The sequence below is a fragment of the Lactuca serriola genome, chromosome 1 (genome assembly GCF_051521515.1).
Source record: "Lactuca serriola cultivar US96UC23 chromosome 1, Lser_US96UC23_V15, whole genome shotgun sequence".
NCBI classification, from domain to species: Eukaryota; Viridiplantae; Streptophyta; class Magnoliopsida; order Asterales; family Asteraceae; genus Lactuca; species Lactuca serriola.
Window position 1 is genome coordinate 101903937 of NC_136408.1, and position 16359 is coordinate 101920295.

A 16359-nucleotide genomic window follows, 5' to 3' on the forward strand; every position below is an offset into this window, starting at 1 on the left:
CCATTCCTTGACAAAACAAATATTCAAGGGTTAGTGTAGATTCTTATCAAGATAAACACTTCACACAATTGGTCTTAGTCGGTCTTTGTCTTATCCAAGACATCACAACTTACCAATTTCAAATGTACAGGAGTAAAAAACATTTTACACTACAGTTGATAAGTGTTTCAAACCTTACTTTATGTCACTCAATGTAACAATCTTGGAGTATGACTCTAAGAGTTGTTTTGGAACGAAGTATGATTCATCTTCTTGATTTTAACCATTCCAACAATTCATGACCCCTCTTCTTAGTCATAACAATGCACTAAGATGTCCTTAGAGTATGAATTTGTGATATGGTATCTTAATCATCAAGATGATCATAAAACATGATACTAAAGTACTCTCCCATCTTTTTAGATTTGAGAAACTTCCATCTTTCTGCCTAATTTGATTCTTTCCCATTCGTTTTGTCACTCATTGAAAACTTTTCAATGCTTCAGAATTACACTTAAACTTGTAAGTATAACCATATTTACTAAGCTTTAGCAAATCATGACAAATAGTCTTATCAATCATTGTGGCGGACTTGACCAGTGCACAAGCATGTGTACTCGATCCCTTTAGTCCTATCCTTGTTCACATAAGGAATTAGTCTTAATTTTCCAAAGATGAAAATTCTCATCCATCAAACAATATAGCTTGTATGATTCCAAGTTTCAGTCCAATTGAAACTTGGATGATGAGAACCTTTCCTCATTTGGTAAATTCAGACACTACCACAAATGAGAAAATCAAATTCATATTTCCATTATTGCTAGAAACATACAAACATCATATTTCCATAAAAGCCATTGTAAGGGGATATAATATAAAATAAACTAAACAAAACTTTTATTTCTATATAAAATGCGGAAAAATATTCCTTATAATGAATCTTTAAATGAAAACTATGCTATTACATATTTCTTAGCAATCTATCATAACTTTTAAGTAGTAGCTCAAAAATCCGATCCTCGAACCATGCGATAGAAATCGATCTTCTTGATCAGATTCAGCACACTCCTCTTTTAACCTTCCTTTTGCTTGATCCTGCTAAACATCAAGATGCAATCTAGTCACATCATGTAATAGGAATCAACAATTAGGAACTTTAATAAAGTTAGATAGTGGACTTACCTGAAGCATAGTCAACCATTTTGTCTCTTCTTGCTTTCAAATCTTTCAGGTATTCAGGGCAGTTTCGCTTCCAATGTCCCTTCTCATGACAATAAAAACATACAGACTCTTTGGGAACGATACACGAGACAATCACAGACTTAGCCTTTCCCTTTACCTTCCGGTCAACCGGGTTGACCAAGGTCGATCCCTTTCCATTGGGAAAAGAAAGCTTTTCTGGACTATCAATGTTACCATTATCCAAGTCCATGGAAGTTTGAGAATTTGATCTTTCGCCAATATTTACTTTCCCAGTGCGCCAAAACATTTTTGATTCAGCAGCAATGAGCAAATAAGAAAGATCAATAAGAGTCAAGTCGTGATCTGTCACATAGTAGTTCTTAATGAACTCACTATATGACTCCGGAAGTGTCTGAAGAGCCCAGTCAGCAACCAACTTCCTTGAGATATCGACACCTAACATTCTCAACCTGTCAATGTGTGACTTCATTTCTAAGACATGAGTACACACAGGGTTTCCATCTTTATGTTTCATTGCCAATAGGGTTTGAGTGATCTTGAACTTTTCAAGTCTTCGAGCTTGTGGGTCAGGGAGAAAGCTTGTTCAAGAGGAAGTGAAGGAAGTGAAGCACGATGTTAAGGGACATCATCTTCAAGAGGAAAGCTTGTTCCAAGCGATTTGGGAAGATCATAGTTATCTGAACTAGACATCTTCAATGGGAGAAAAACAAGTTAGTTGATTCATAATCCTTAATATAACACCCAATATGAAATATTAAGGCTAGGACCCAACACAATATTTTATAACTTGGAAGAGGGATGCCGTAATCCAAGCTATAGAATATTTGAAGGTAGGCGAATGACGATTCACCAATTTCCACCATGAAAACGAAATAATTAACTAGGTTTTAATTGGATTAGAAACTCCTAGATCTTTTGAGATTCATTGAACCTTTCAATGGCATGTTTCAATCTCGAGTGTGCCCTCTCAAATTTTGTGACTGGGATGCCGAGGATCACAAAACAAGGTGTGAATAATCATACTAATTCACTTGGTACCCTTAATATTATCACCTAATAAATGTGCCGGTTAACCACACACGCTCCATTGATCTATGACAAACATTAAGTCACCCTTCATGATCCTTACTAGTCCAAGTTAGTGTGTCGGTTAACCATACACGCTCCACCAACGACTTGGTAAGGTACAAAGTGTGAATTCCATGGGCTAGCACCATGTTCACATTTTTCCTAAAGTAACTAAGATTGGGAATTAAAAACATTTAGTTACTTTATAATAATCATTATACTTTTAATGAGGATTTAAAGTCATGGTCCTACCCGTTCGGCTAACGACCCTCCACCGATCAAGGAAGCGGTGGGTGAGAGTGGACACCCATTAAGCTACCATTTTATAGGCAACAACCTTATACCCCCCTTATAGACCGACTTCGTGAATGAGGCCTACTAACGGTAGAACGACTTATTCTTATACATATATATAATAATTAACCATTAATGTTATAAATAGTATAAGTGTTGAATTTTAACAATTAAAACTCTAAGGGTTGGAATTAAAGTTTATTAAAGTGTGTGAAACTTTACAAATTCCAAAACTTGAGGGCAAGTTTTGTAACTATCCAAAACTTTTCATTTCATAACTTATGAATTAAAGGTTCATAAAATGAAGACTCTTCATTTTCATGTAACTTATGTGTTTTAAATGTGTGTTTATAACAAGTGGCCTTTGGATATCCATAACTTGAGGACAAATTATGGACTCCATTAAAACACATAAATGATCAAGAATTAATCCTAAACAATTCAGCAAATAATTCCTATCATCTTCTAAATTCATAAGAACATGAACATGATTATCAAAGTTTCAAGAATTATATGAACACATACAAAGCATGAAATTTTGATATATGCTATTGTAAATGGATTAGAACAACCATTACACCAACTAAAACAAGTTTTAAAACACCAAGACAGTTTAGGGTAATGTTTCTAGTCTATTTCCAGCAGCAAAAGTCGAAATTCTGCATTTTGATCATTCTACTCGCCGAGTGCACGAACCTACTCGGCGAGTCCCCCCATGGACTCGGCGAGTCCATCAGCCAGACAACAACAATTTCAACTTTTTTCACTATTTTGCATCAAGTATCAAACAAACAAGCAAGGCTCTGATACCACTGTTGGGTTTTGAGCAATCTAACACTTCCTAAGTGTGCATGCAACCCTAATAAACCTTGGATCTATGTTTGTCTAAATACATGCAAAATAATAATTTTCCAAGGTTCATAACCTATCTAACATGGCATGGGGTACTTTTAAACATAAAAGAATTAGATAAGATTACATACCTTTTGATGAGTTTGATTCCTTGGAGTTTGAGAGCCAAGCACCAATAGTGTGAATGCCTCAAATGGAAATCACAAATCACCACAAACACTTGGAAAACTTTGAGAGAGTGTATACACACATAAAAAGTCGGCCCACACACAAACACACACTTCTAGTGGCAATTTCATGCAACACAAGCATGCTTATATAGTGTGCATGGTTTGGGTGAAACCCTAATAACCCATGACCTTTCCTTTTCCAAGGATCCATGGGTTAAAAGCTCCATGGATCATCCATGGACTTCCATATAAGCCTATCCCATTAACAAATGAGTGTTAGCCCACACCATATAAAACCAATAGCCCATAATCTAATTAGTCTTCCTTTTAATCTCTAAATTAATTCATAATTAATTTAAGACTAAGACTAATTAAATAACATGACTTCATATTAATATATTATAACTTACAATATATTAATAAACATATGTGTATAACTCTCATAAAATTATCCATAAATAGTTCGGGTGAAGTGCAACCCAAATGGACCATGCCGGGTCGGGTCAAGTATATACCAAATAAGTTATGGACTTAGACACCTTATCCAACATATTTCTCTTCCCTAGCTTTTATTATATGTTGCTTATAATACTGATGTGCCATGGTATATGTTTTGTTTAGGATCGTTCCATGTGAACGATATCCCAGTTCAGGTGTTGTTCGATTCAGGTGCTACCCGATCATTTGTCTCACTTGCACTTAGCAAGAGGTTCCCAGAGTCTTCGGGCATGTTGGATTGCCCTTTAGAGGTCGAGATTGCTAATGACCGATCAGTACGAGCATCAAGGTTTTTAGAGGTTACGTATTTAGGCTGTACGAGGAGCACTACTTGGTAGACTTGGTCCCCATACCATTGCGTGGGAACAAGGTCATCATCGGTATGGATTGGTTGAGCCCTAGATGGTACGTGTCAGGACCCCAAGTGAGGGAGAGCTGGTGATTCAGGGCAAGGGGACACATCGTGGACCAGTTTTATGCTCAACAATGAGGGCTAGGCACTACCTTCGACAAGGTTGCGCCAGATATGTCGCTTACGTCATGGATACCCGAGAAGAGGGCAAGCCGATTGTGATGGATGTTCCAGTAGTACGAGCGTACCCGGATGTGTTCCCATAGGAATTTCCTAGGATACCTCTGGAGAGACAGGTGGAGTTTAGGATCGACCTGGTCCCTGGAGCGGCTCCGATAGTCAAGGCACCATATCGGTTGGCTCCTCCCGAGATGTTGGACTTGTCTACACAGCTGCAGGAGCTGTTAGACAAAGGGTTCATCAGACCGAGCAGTTCACCCTGGGGAGCCCTGATTCTATTCGTGAAGAAGAAAGATGGGTCGCATCAGATGTGTATAGATTATCGGGAGCTAAACAAGGTAACGGTGAAAAACTGTTACCCACTCCTGAGGATTGATGATCTATTCGACCAGCTACAGGGAACACCTTGGGTTTCCAAGATAGATTTACGTTCAGGCTACCATCAGATGAGGGCAGAGATAACGATGTACAGAAGACTGATTTTCGGACTCGATATGGCTACTATGAGTTCGTGGCGATGCCCTTCGGGCTCACCAACGCTCGTGTCGCATTCATGGACCTCATGAACCACGTATGCAAACCGATGTTGGATTAGTTCGTGATAGTTTTCATTGATGAAATATTGGTTTACTCCAAGACACACGAGCAGCATGAGGAGCACTTGCGAGAGGTTTTGGATACCCTGAGGAGGGAGGGCTTGTACACCAAATTCTCCAAGTATGAGTTCTGGTTGCAAGAGGTGCAGTTTCTTGGGCACCTTGTCAACCAGAATGGTATTTTGGTCGACCCGGCCAAAGTGGAGGTCGTGATGAAATGCGAGGTTCTGAAGTCTCCATCTGAGATTCAGAGTTTCCTAGGGTTGGCAGGCTACTATTGGAGATTCATTCACGAATTCTTTAAGATAGCCGTACCCTTGACCCGGTTGACGAAGAAAGTTGTGGTCTTCCATTGGGGGCCCGAGCAGCAGGCAGCGTTCGAGACATTAAGGTAGAGGCTATGCGAGGCGCCGATCCTCGCCCTGCCAGAGGGCGTAGAGGATTTTGTGGTATACTGCGATGCGTCCATCTCAAGGTTGGGTGCGGTATTGATGCAGAGAGGGCATGTTATTGCCTACGCCTCGAGTCAGCTAAAGCCTCACGAGGCGAACTACCCGACGCACAATTTGGAATTGGGGACGGTTGTCTTCGCCCTCAAGATTTGGCGACACTACCTCTATGGGGTCCGATTTACCACTTACATCGACCACAAGAGTTTAAGGTACCTCATGGATCAGCCGAATCTGAACATGAGGCAGCGTCGGTGGCTTGATGTGGTGAAGGATTATGATTGTGAGATTATTTACCACCCGGGGAAGGCCAACGTTGTGGTCAATGCGGTTAGTCGCAAGGCAGCCCCGATTAGAGATACTTGCTTGAGGATGACGGTGGTGACTCGACTTTTGGAGCAGATCTGAGAGGCGCATGTGACCTCGTTTGACTATGACAGTCGCAAGTTGCTGACCCTGCACAGGAGGGTCTGGGAGCCGTACTGGCGCGGAGTGCGGCAAATTTTGATGGAAGAGGCCCAAAAATCCAGGTTTTCGATCCATCCTGGGGCGAAGAAGATGTATATAGATCTTCATCCGGATTACTGGTGGCCTTGCATGAAGCTTGACGTAGCCTAGTACGTCAAGAGATGCCTGACCTACAGGAAGGTCAAGGCCGAGCACTAGAGGCCCAACGGCGAGAGGCAACCATTGGATGTCCCCATGTGGAAATGGGAAGATATTACTATGGATTTCATCACGAAGCTTCCCAGGACCGCACAGGGAGTGGATTCGATTTCAGTCATCGTGGACCGATTGGCCAAGATCGCCCATTTCATTCTAATCCAGGAGAGCATTTCGGCCGAGAAGCTGGCGTACATCTACATTCGAGAGGTAGTAGCACGACACGGAGTACCAGTATCCGTGATTTCTGATAAGGACGTGCAGTTTACTTCTAGATTCTAGAAGAAATTTCATAATGAGTTGGGTACTCGTCTGCACTTTAGCACGACTTTTCACCCGCAGACGGATGGTCAGAGTGTGCGGACCATCCAGACCCTGGAGGATATGCTGCAGGCATGCGTCTTGGACTTCTATGGTAGATGGGATACCTACCTTCCCTTGGCAGAGTTTTCCTACAATAATAGCTACCACACGAGTATTGACCGTCCTCCCTTTAGATGTTATATGGAGGAAGTGTAGAACCATGATATGCTGGGGTGAGGTTGGACAAAGGGTCATGGGGAGTGCCGAAGTGGTACTCAAGATGATAGAGATGATATAGCAGGTCAGGAGCAGGCTTTAGACTGCTCAGAGTCGGCAGAAGAGCTACGCCGACAGACGCCAATCAGACTTGGAGTTCCCGATCAAGGATATGGTTCTCCTGAAGGTGTCACCTTCGAAAGGTATCATCTGGTTCAGGAAGTGGGGCAAGTTGAGCCCCATGTACATCGGTCCTTTTAAGGTTGCAACCTGGGTGGGCAAGATGGCGTATATGCTGGATCTGTCAGCCGAGCTTAGCCAGATCCACAATACCTTTCATATCTCCCAGGTGCAGAAATGCCTAGTAGATGACTCTGCAATGGTACCTCTCGGAGATATTCAGGTGGATGACAGCCTGAACTACATCGAGCGACCGATAGCCATTCTAGATATGAAGACGAAGTCCCTGAGGAACAAGGAAGTAGAGCTGGTGAAGGTGTAGTGGCAGCACCGCAAGGGTTCGGAATGGACGTGGGAGCCGAAAGATGAGATGATGGAGCACTACCCCGAGTTATTTTCAGCAGCAGCAACGGACTTCAAGGACGAAGTCTAATTCAAGTGGGGAAGATTTGTAACATCCGGGATTTACCAGGTATTAATATTATTTATCTTATTGAATAATGGGTTGTTTTGGTTTGGTCCAGTATAGTTGGGCTTCAAGAATTGGGCTGAGAAGGGTATTATGCGGGCGTACCATGCCAGGTACACTCAGCGTATTCAAAAGAATTGGGCGGGGAGGCCATGCATGTACGCCCAATGTACCAAAGATTACGCGCAGCGTATGCACATAGGTCCTAAACCCTAATTTTTAGGGTTTGATCCCTATTTAAAGGACCATATGTCCTTGGACCAGCCTCCCTATCACCCTTAAGCAGCCACCTCGAAAACCCTAACCCACTTGTGTGTATTTTTGCCATTTGAGAGCTTCTTTGTGTGATTTTGGTGTTTTAGAAGAGAAGGAGGTTGAAGAAGGAGCAAGGATTCAAAAGGAGCTTGTAGATCCATAAGATTAGCACCATTTCTGACTCGTTTGAGGTATCAAGCTTCAAACTTGATCATTGTATGTTTAGATTTGATGTTGGGGTGTTTTATGCCACTTTTGGACTCCATTGTTGAGGCTTCTTGCATCTTGATGAATTTATACCATAAGACATGTCCTTTTGGGATCTTAGAGGCACTAAGAGTCATAAAAATCGGACCTTGATGGTTAAGCCACAACCATGCAAGTGTTTGAAGGCCATAAAGCTTGTTAAAGGACCAAAATCATGTTTTGACCCCCAAATATGCATGCAAGCACATAAAGTTCATGACTTTATGGATTAGGAGGTCTTAAGGACATGGATCTACATTTTGGATGTGAGGACTTAATGGATTAAGTCACAAATGAAGTTTCAAGAAAGTTGGCAAGTACGCTAAGCATACACCATGGTACGCTACGCGTACTAAGTCAACTTCCCGTTTGCGGTCAACGACAGCATACACTGGGCATACGCACCAAGTACGTCGTGTGTACGCATGCAGAGTGGCTACATTAGGCTTTCGGGCCTTAGGGGACTGGGCCTGGACAATTGGGCCTCGTGGCCCACTGTAGATTATAGTTTTGGGCCTGAGAATCTGGAAGTAGAGCATTGGGCCTATTGGGCCATGTAGGGTCTTTTTAAATTATTATATTTGGACTTAGAACTTTTGGACTTGAAATGGGCCCATTTGGAGAAAGCAGCCCAATTTAGAAAATTGGGCAATTAGTGGGCCCTTAGGGAGTCTTTGATGGGCCATAAGTGGGCTGGTTTAATAAGTTCGAATTGGGCCTTATGAATGGTCAAATTAGGCCAAAGGGGGTAAATGGTCATTTTACCCTAAGTAGTGTTATAGATTTTGATTGAGTGTTATTGTGATTATGATAGCCAGGAGTCATCTGAGCAGCTGTTAGAGATTACTTTCAGTGAGATTCGACACGCAGCTTTACGAGGTGAGTTACCTTCTAGTAGAGGTGGGTCTAAGGCACCAATAATGGCCCGCCCGTAGGTGATTATGTTTGAGATGATTGTCTTTGTGATAATGATCTGGTTTGCCACTATTTGATATGCTTTATGTGCTAGGATGCTATGATATATGTGTTAGTAGTAGTAGGGGTGAAATAGTCCCCGATTACCGGTTGAAAGATACTGAAGGGGTCGTTAGAACCCATGCATGCCTAGCAGTATGTTTATGATATGTTATTATGTGGTAGTGGTAGGGGGTGAAATAGACCCCATTTGCCGGTTGAAAGATACCGAAGGGGAGGCTAGCTCCCGATAACCAGTTGAAAGATACCGAAGGGGAGGTTAGCTCCCAATTATCGGTTGGAAGATACCGAAGGGGAGGTTAGCTCCCGGTTACTGGTTGAAAGATACCGAAGGGGGGGATAATTCCCAATACTAGTTTGAAAGATATCGAAAGGGAGTCCAATTCCCAATTAAGCCAGACAAATATCGGTTGAAAGATACCGAGGGATAGCCATTATATGGTATGTGGTATGATGGGGGAACTCACTAAGCTTTGTACTTATGGTTTTCAGTTTTGGTTTCAGGTACCTCTTCACGAAGGGGAAGGAGCCGACACGGTAGCAACGCATCGTACACACGTGATTTCTGCATTTTGAGATCCATGGGATTATACTCTGACATTATTACTATTTTGATGATATGATTTTTGAGAGATGTGACTATGGTATTATGAATTGAAGTAACTCAATGATGACTTCTTATAAACTGTTTTTATAAATCGTTATGCCAAAAATAAAATTTTTGGTCTTGAAAATTAAGATGTTACAACCTCCTCATGAATCATACTGCAGATCTCCTCGTCACTGGTCCCACTACTCCTGGGGTTGTGGCGCGTACCCATCGTGATGTCTCTGAAACACAACATGCAAATCATCATAGACTAACTCAAGTATACTCACACTCGACTACTCGCCTCTACTTGCTCCATAGCATCCTAAGGATTCCTACTTGGGCTGCTTACAGATCCGGTGCTTTCAGTAGTGCAGGCCCAATACTACCTTCCACACCAACTTGTAGTCACCCCAATTCCTCCTCCTAGGATTCCAATTCACAAGCACTCTATCTCTCACGAACATAAGACTAATCTCTCAGTAGACCCCTTATATACTCATCTAGATATCTCTCCAAGATTATCCCTCGTCTCAGAACTCTTTCTAAGTGATTCCTGGTAGATACCCCTACTCAACACATACTCAAGACAAACAACAGATAGCAGCAACTCCTTGGCTAAGGCATCACAAATCAGGCAGCTCTAGCCCTAAAATATGAAATACCTAGCCTATCCTCTAGCATGCATCCCTAACATCTCATAAATATTTCATAACACAATAAGTAAGGGTATTTTGGGAAATCACCGTTCGGGCTCTGGCTGATTGTACACACTGCTCCAACTCGTTTTCTCTTAAAACTCTTTCTCATTTTTTGAAAAATCATTTCTTTTGAAAATTTTCTCAAATCCTCAGTTTGAGTCCAGACATACCTGAAAGTACATCCGAATCCTTCAAACCAAGGCTCTGATACCAACTTGTAACACAATAAATTTCCAAACAAATTTTCCATTTTCATAACCACATAATTCTCAATATCACGTTTCCAAAACCACAATTTTCACATTGTCAAAAAATCAAATTCATAAATTGTTTTATAACATCCAAGATCCTCCAAAGAAAAACATAAACTCCATCTCATGTGTACAATCATGCCGGCGCCTTCCCGTGATCCTGAGAAGTACCTGAAACACATAACACAACATCGTAAGCACAAAGCTAGCGAGTTCCCCAAAATACCACACATATCACATTAGCCTCTCATGGATATTTCTCGAATAAGACCCTCCGGTAAGTGTGTCTTAGTGGAACCCTTCGGTCCCACACTCGGGTGGACCCTCCGATCCTAACTCATTAAGCTCAGAATAATACATAGTATAAATCACAAAGACATAATGCAGGATATCACAATACTCAATAATAGCTTACAAGACCCTCAGGTCACACAAAATTACCACTCATGGTAAGTATACTAAGAAGACTCACCTCGTAAGCAAGCAAATGAACCTGGTACACGAATCACTGGTCTAGCCTCCGCCTAACACATACAATAGTTATCCCTAATTAATAATCGACCTTCAAGGAAACTAGGATAACCCTCTACTAACTCACAGAAGGATAAAAGACCATTTTACCCTTCCATGGCCTCTATAGTCCAAAAGTTGACCAAACCTTAAAAGTCAACAAAAGTGAACTGCATCGCGTACGTTGGGTGTACAGTCCCTTTATGCTGGGCGTACTGCCTCGCCATGTAGGCATCGGGAATTGCACGTACTGGGATTACGCTCGGCGTACGTCCCAGACTTGTTTTTTCCACCCTCTTTGTCTTAACCCGTTAAGACCATGGCTCTACTATCAGATCTGGACTTCCTAAAGGCTCATACTCCATAAAGTTCGTGACTTTAAGCCTTTGCATGGCTGATAAAGTCCAAAACACCAAAACTCTCACTCTTTACTCTCAAAGTAGCTCATATCTCATGCATGAGGTGGTTTTAACGTCCAAGACTCCATTTTTATGAATCCACTCCATTAAGGACACTCGAAGGGACATATATCAGGCTCTAGAGTTCAACAACTCATAAAGCTACAAGCTTTGGGACCAAAAACCCTAAAATGGATCATTTTATGCACAAATCAAAAAGGATGAGAAAGCTTTGAGCTTTATACCTCCAACCACAGAAAAGCTCAGATCCAAAGCCTCGACTCCAACTCTTTCTTCCTCAATGCTCCTTCCTCACTCCGTGGATACCACAAGAACACTTAGAAGCTCACAAATGGACACTTAAACTTAAGGAACAAAAATTAGGGTTATGAAAGGGTTGAGGAGTGGAAATGGCGGCCCGAAATCAGGCCATCATGTTGCTTAAATAGGGACACATCCCTCAATTAGGGTTTTCACCCTGAGCCTAGTACGCTCAACGTAGGTACACCCAGTGTACTAGGTGGCTCCGCGTCCAAATCACGCACATGAGTACGCCGAGCGTACACATGCGTACGCCCTGCATACTCATTTACCATGTTTTCTCAAATGAAGGGCCAAACTTGACAATTACAAAAGAACAAGGGTTAATGAGGCATACCTGGTCTTGGGATGTGACAAAAATGCAAGAGTCACCAAGACAGCTAGCATCTTGCATAGTATACTGAGAAGACTCACCTGTCTCATGAAGTCAGATAAACCACAACTAACTGTTAGGCAACCAGTGCGACAACGCACCTATCAATCAAACAAGGTCCAACCTAAGTCTATAATCTATAACTAACACTTTGACCAAAAGTCAACCCATGTAAAAAATTCAATGGTCAAAGTCAATTTCCCAAGTTAACATCATAGCGTCGCCACATCATGACCTCTTATTGGCCACGTCATCGCAAGATGAGGAAAAAATAGTTGCACCCCTGGTCGCCATGTCATGACAACCAAGACGTCACGTCGTGAAATCTGGGTCTCAGCAACTTAATGGATTAAGCCATTTTCCATCCATCTCAAGAGCTTAAAGCTCAAGTCTGATTCTTCCTAAGGTCTTGATGGATAAATTTTACAAATTTATCCATTAAGACAACCTAATAAGCGAAGATCTTTAACTCTAGGTCCTTAACAGCAACATAAGGAATGGGGTCAACCATTAAGCACTCAATCCTTAAAGTCTCAATTCCAAAACTTCTAGAAGGGTTTTGGGGACCCTAATCACCCCTAAAAATGCAAGCTTTATGGACATGCATGCCTCGTGCATGTCCTTTCCCAAATCTAGGTCAAAAGATGAAATATGAACTAGAGTTTCATGCAATGCTCCTAAATCACAACGACATCCTAGATCTATGAGATATAATGTTCTTGGGACTCAGTGAAATCATAAAATTGCAAACTTTATCTCCTCTACTCGTTTTATCTTTAAAAATGAGGCAGCATATGGCATAAAATCTAGATCCAAGAAGCATACAACAAAAAGGTGAAAGTTTGAGGACTTACAAGAAGTCCAGAAGCTGAACACAAGGATGATGAGGAATTTCTTGGAGAAACTAAGCACCAAAACCTTTTCTTCTTCCTTCGAAACCACCAGAAGCTTGCGAAAGTGAGCTCAAAAGCTTTAAGAGGGCTAGGGTATGGCTAAAGGATCATTTGGAGGTGATAAGGTCTGAGGGTGAAGGAAACCCTAGCCCCTCATGTCCTGCGAATAGGTTCCAAGTTCGAAATTAGGGATTTGCATCTGATCAGGTGTCACTTCGTGACCTACATAGTGTCATGTCATGAAACACAAATGATCCATCCCAATAAATGCGACCATGTCACGACGTGGCGGTGTTTCCCTCACGTTGTGACCCTCCCAAAACTCATATTTTACTTCACATTTTCATACCTCAAGGATACAGATGTTAAACAAGAAAAAAATCAAATCTTTGGTACATTTGCCATGGAGACTATCACAAAACCATAAAGAGATTTCTTCAGCAAACATACATGATCTTTATTTGAATCAATGAACCCTTCTGGTTGGTTCATGCAAATCTTCTCAAAGCTCATCTAGACAATGATGCATAAATGTTTTCTTTGACACCAATGTGATTAAACTGCATATTAATTGCACTCACCATGGCTAATAATATCTAAACCATTTTATGTTTCACGACAGGTGAGAAAACCCCATGATAATTAATTCCTTATTTATGTCAGAACCCCTTTGCTTCCAATTGTTTTTAAACCTTGTTGGTTAAAATCTAGTAATTCCTTCCTTTCTTTTAAAGACTTGTTTGCATCCTACTAGCTTTTATTCTTTCGGTAACGGAAAAATCAAATCTTTCATTCACTTTTAATGATTGCATTTCTTCATTCATTGTCAACTAGTTGCCAGTGAATATTTGACAGAAACGATGCCACAAGAATTCACACATCCATCACATCTAATAAGAATTTGAAATTTCATTTTATGCCTTCTTTTTGCTATAGAATCATCCTCATTTTCTTCTCACTCGACACTAGTATCTCTATACTCTTGTTGCATGGTTTAATCTTGAGGTTCATCTTGTCTAGGATGTTAAATGTTGGTTTCCTATTCTTCAGTTATCACAACTTTGTTTGGGGTTTATGTTACAAACCCCACCTTAAGGTTAGCAATCTGATCATGTTTTCAGGTTTCCATATAAGTCACGTACTTTCTCCTCTCTTATTACACATAGAAAATTCATCAAAGGTAACGTCTCTGCTAATTATAAAATTTATAGTCTTTCCTATATTTATACACCACAACCGATAAGATTTTACTCCAGTTGCATATGCTAGAGATATGCACTTCTATTTATTGTCATTAATATAAGCGTAAGAAAATCATCCAAATATACGTAAACCAAAATAACCAAAGTGTTTATTAGATCATCGCTCTTGAGGAGTCTTTAAATAAATCGTAGTTGAGGGATACCTATTCACGAGATATTAAGTAACATGTACTATTTCTTCCTAGAATTGCTTCGATTAATCAGAAAAAAACCGCATGCATCTTGCATGTTACATCAGTGGTTCATCCATTCTTTCACTTTGTTTTGCATAGGTGTGTACCTTTTATTTTGTAGAAGTTGTTAGTGGTGATGCCTCGCTATACCTTCTGTTTTGCAGAAGTTGTCAAACAGTGCATTACAAAACTCTAACCTATTATCCATTCTAAATGTCTTGACTTGGTTCCTATCTATTTTTTTAAACATAGTCTCACTCTCCTTGAATTTTTAAGCACTTCGTCTATTGTCTTCAGACAATATAACTAAACCTTCGTTGAATAGTCATCTATGAAAGTCACAAAGCATGATCATCCAACATAAGATTTCACTAGAGAGGAACCCCAAAAATTTGAGTGAATATATTCAAGGATTTTCTTGCTTTTGTGTTGACCGAAATTGAACTTCATAATGTGTTGCTTTCCTTTTACATAGCTTCTTATAATTTGACTTTTCGAGTTACTTCTCCACAAAAAAACCCCGTTTACTCAAGATTGACATGCTATAAAGTGAAATTCGTTCTAACCATTGAATTTCTCCAACTCAAATTTATGGGACGACATCTCTTTAATCAATAGTGAAGCTTGTAGCTCTAATACCAGTTGTCATTAGGAAACAAGAATAAATTATACACACATAAAAAAAACAATATTTATGTGGTTTGGTCAAGGCCCACATCCACAAGAAAGAGCGATTATTCTTATTCACAAGCTTGAAAACAATATTACAGTGCTACACAACGACGACTTACTAACAATAGGCAATAGCTATCACTCTTTACATATATAGGCAAAGTAAAATGTAAATCCTAGTTAAAACTAGACAGCACTAGTACAAAAATGGGTTATGGTCACACCAAAAAACTGTGACCGTATGCTTATAGCCTCACTTTTTTTTTCATCGGAAGTGTCACCGAAGGTCGTGCCATTTTAGGCACCATACGACCACTTTAAAATTTAGTGGCTATATCATATGAAAGCATGTGGCCATAGTATAAAAGTGTGGCTATTGCATACCAATATTTTTGGTGTAATCAAGCATTTCGTCCATTAAGTGTGACTAGAAACGCTTTATAGACATACAAACGTTTTTTGATAGTGACTATTGCTCATGCAACAGCTACATGAGTTTATTGTTAGTGTGACATTGGCTATTATTTAGTCACAAAAATGACAGTTTATTGAGTCTTTAGTCACACTGATTTAGGAAAACCGTGGCAAAAGTGTTGTTGTAATCAAACATTTTGCCCAATAAACGTGGATATAAATTCCTTCTAGACACACATGCGTTTTTTTTATAGTAACAATTGTTAATCCAACAACCACATTAATTTATTGTTAATATGACATTTTCTATTATTTAGTCACAAAAATGATTGTTTGTTGAGTCTACAGTCACATCGATTTAAGAATATTGTGGCAAACGTATTGTTCTAGTCAAGCATTTTGTGTCATAACTGTGGCTATAAACTTTTTCTAGACACACAAGTGTTTTTTAATAATGACTATTTTCCATCCGATGGTCATACTAATATTTTTTCATTGTGTCATTAGCTATTATTTAGTCACAAAAATGTTTGTTTTGTGCGAGTTTAGTCACATCGGTTTAGGGAAAGCATGGTCAAAAGTGTTTTATAACCACACAATTGTTTTTTTCAAATAATGATCATTGCCATCATTCAAACATACATGTATGTGTAAGTGTGACTATTGTATATCATTTCGACAAAGAAAATCAATCAAACGATGACTTTAATTGTTTTATAGATACACAAATGTTGTCACTATGGCTACTGTTTAATGGGTTTTTTGTTATATCATGACAATTAGTAACATTTAGTCACATATAAGAAATTAAACTGTGACCATAAAATGTTTATATATGTATGTTTTTCTTTTAC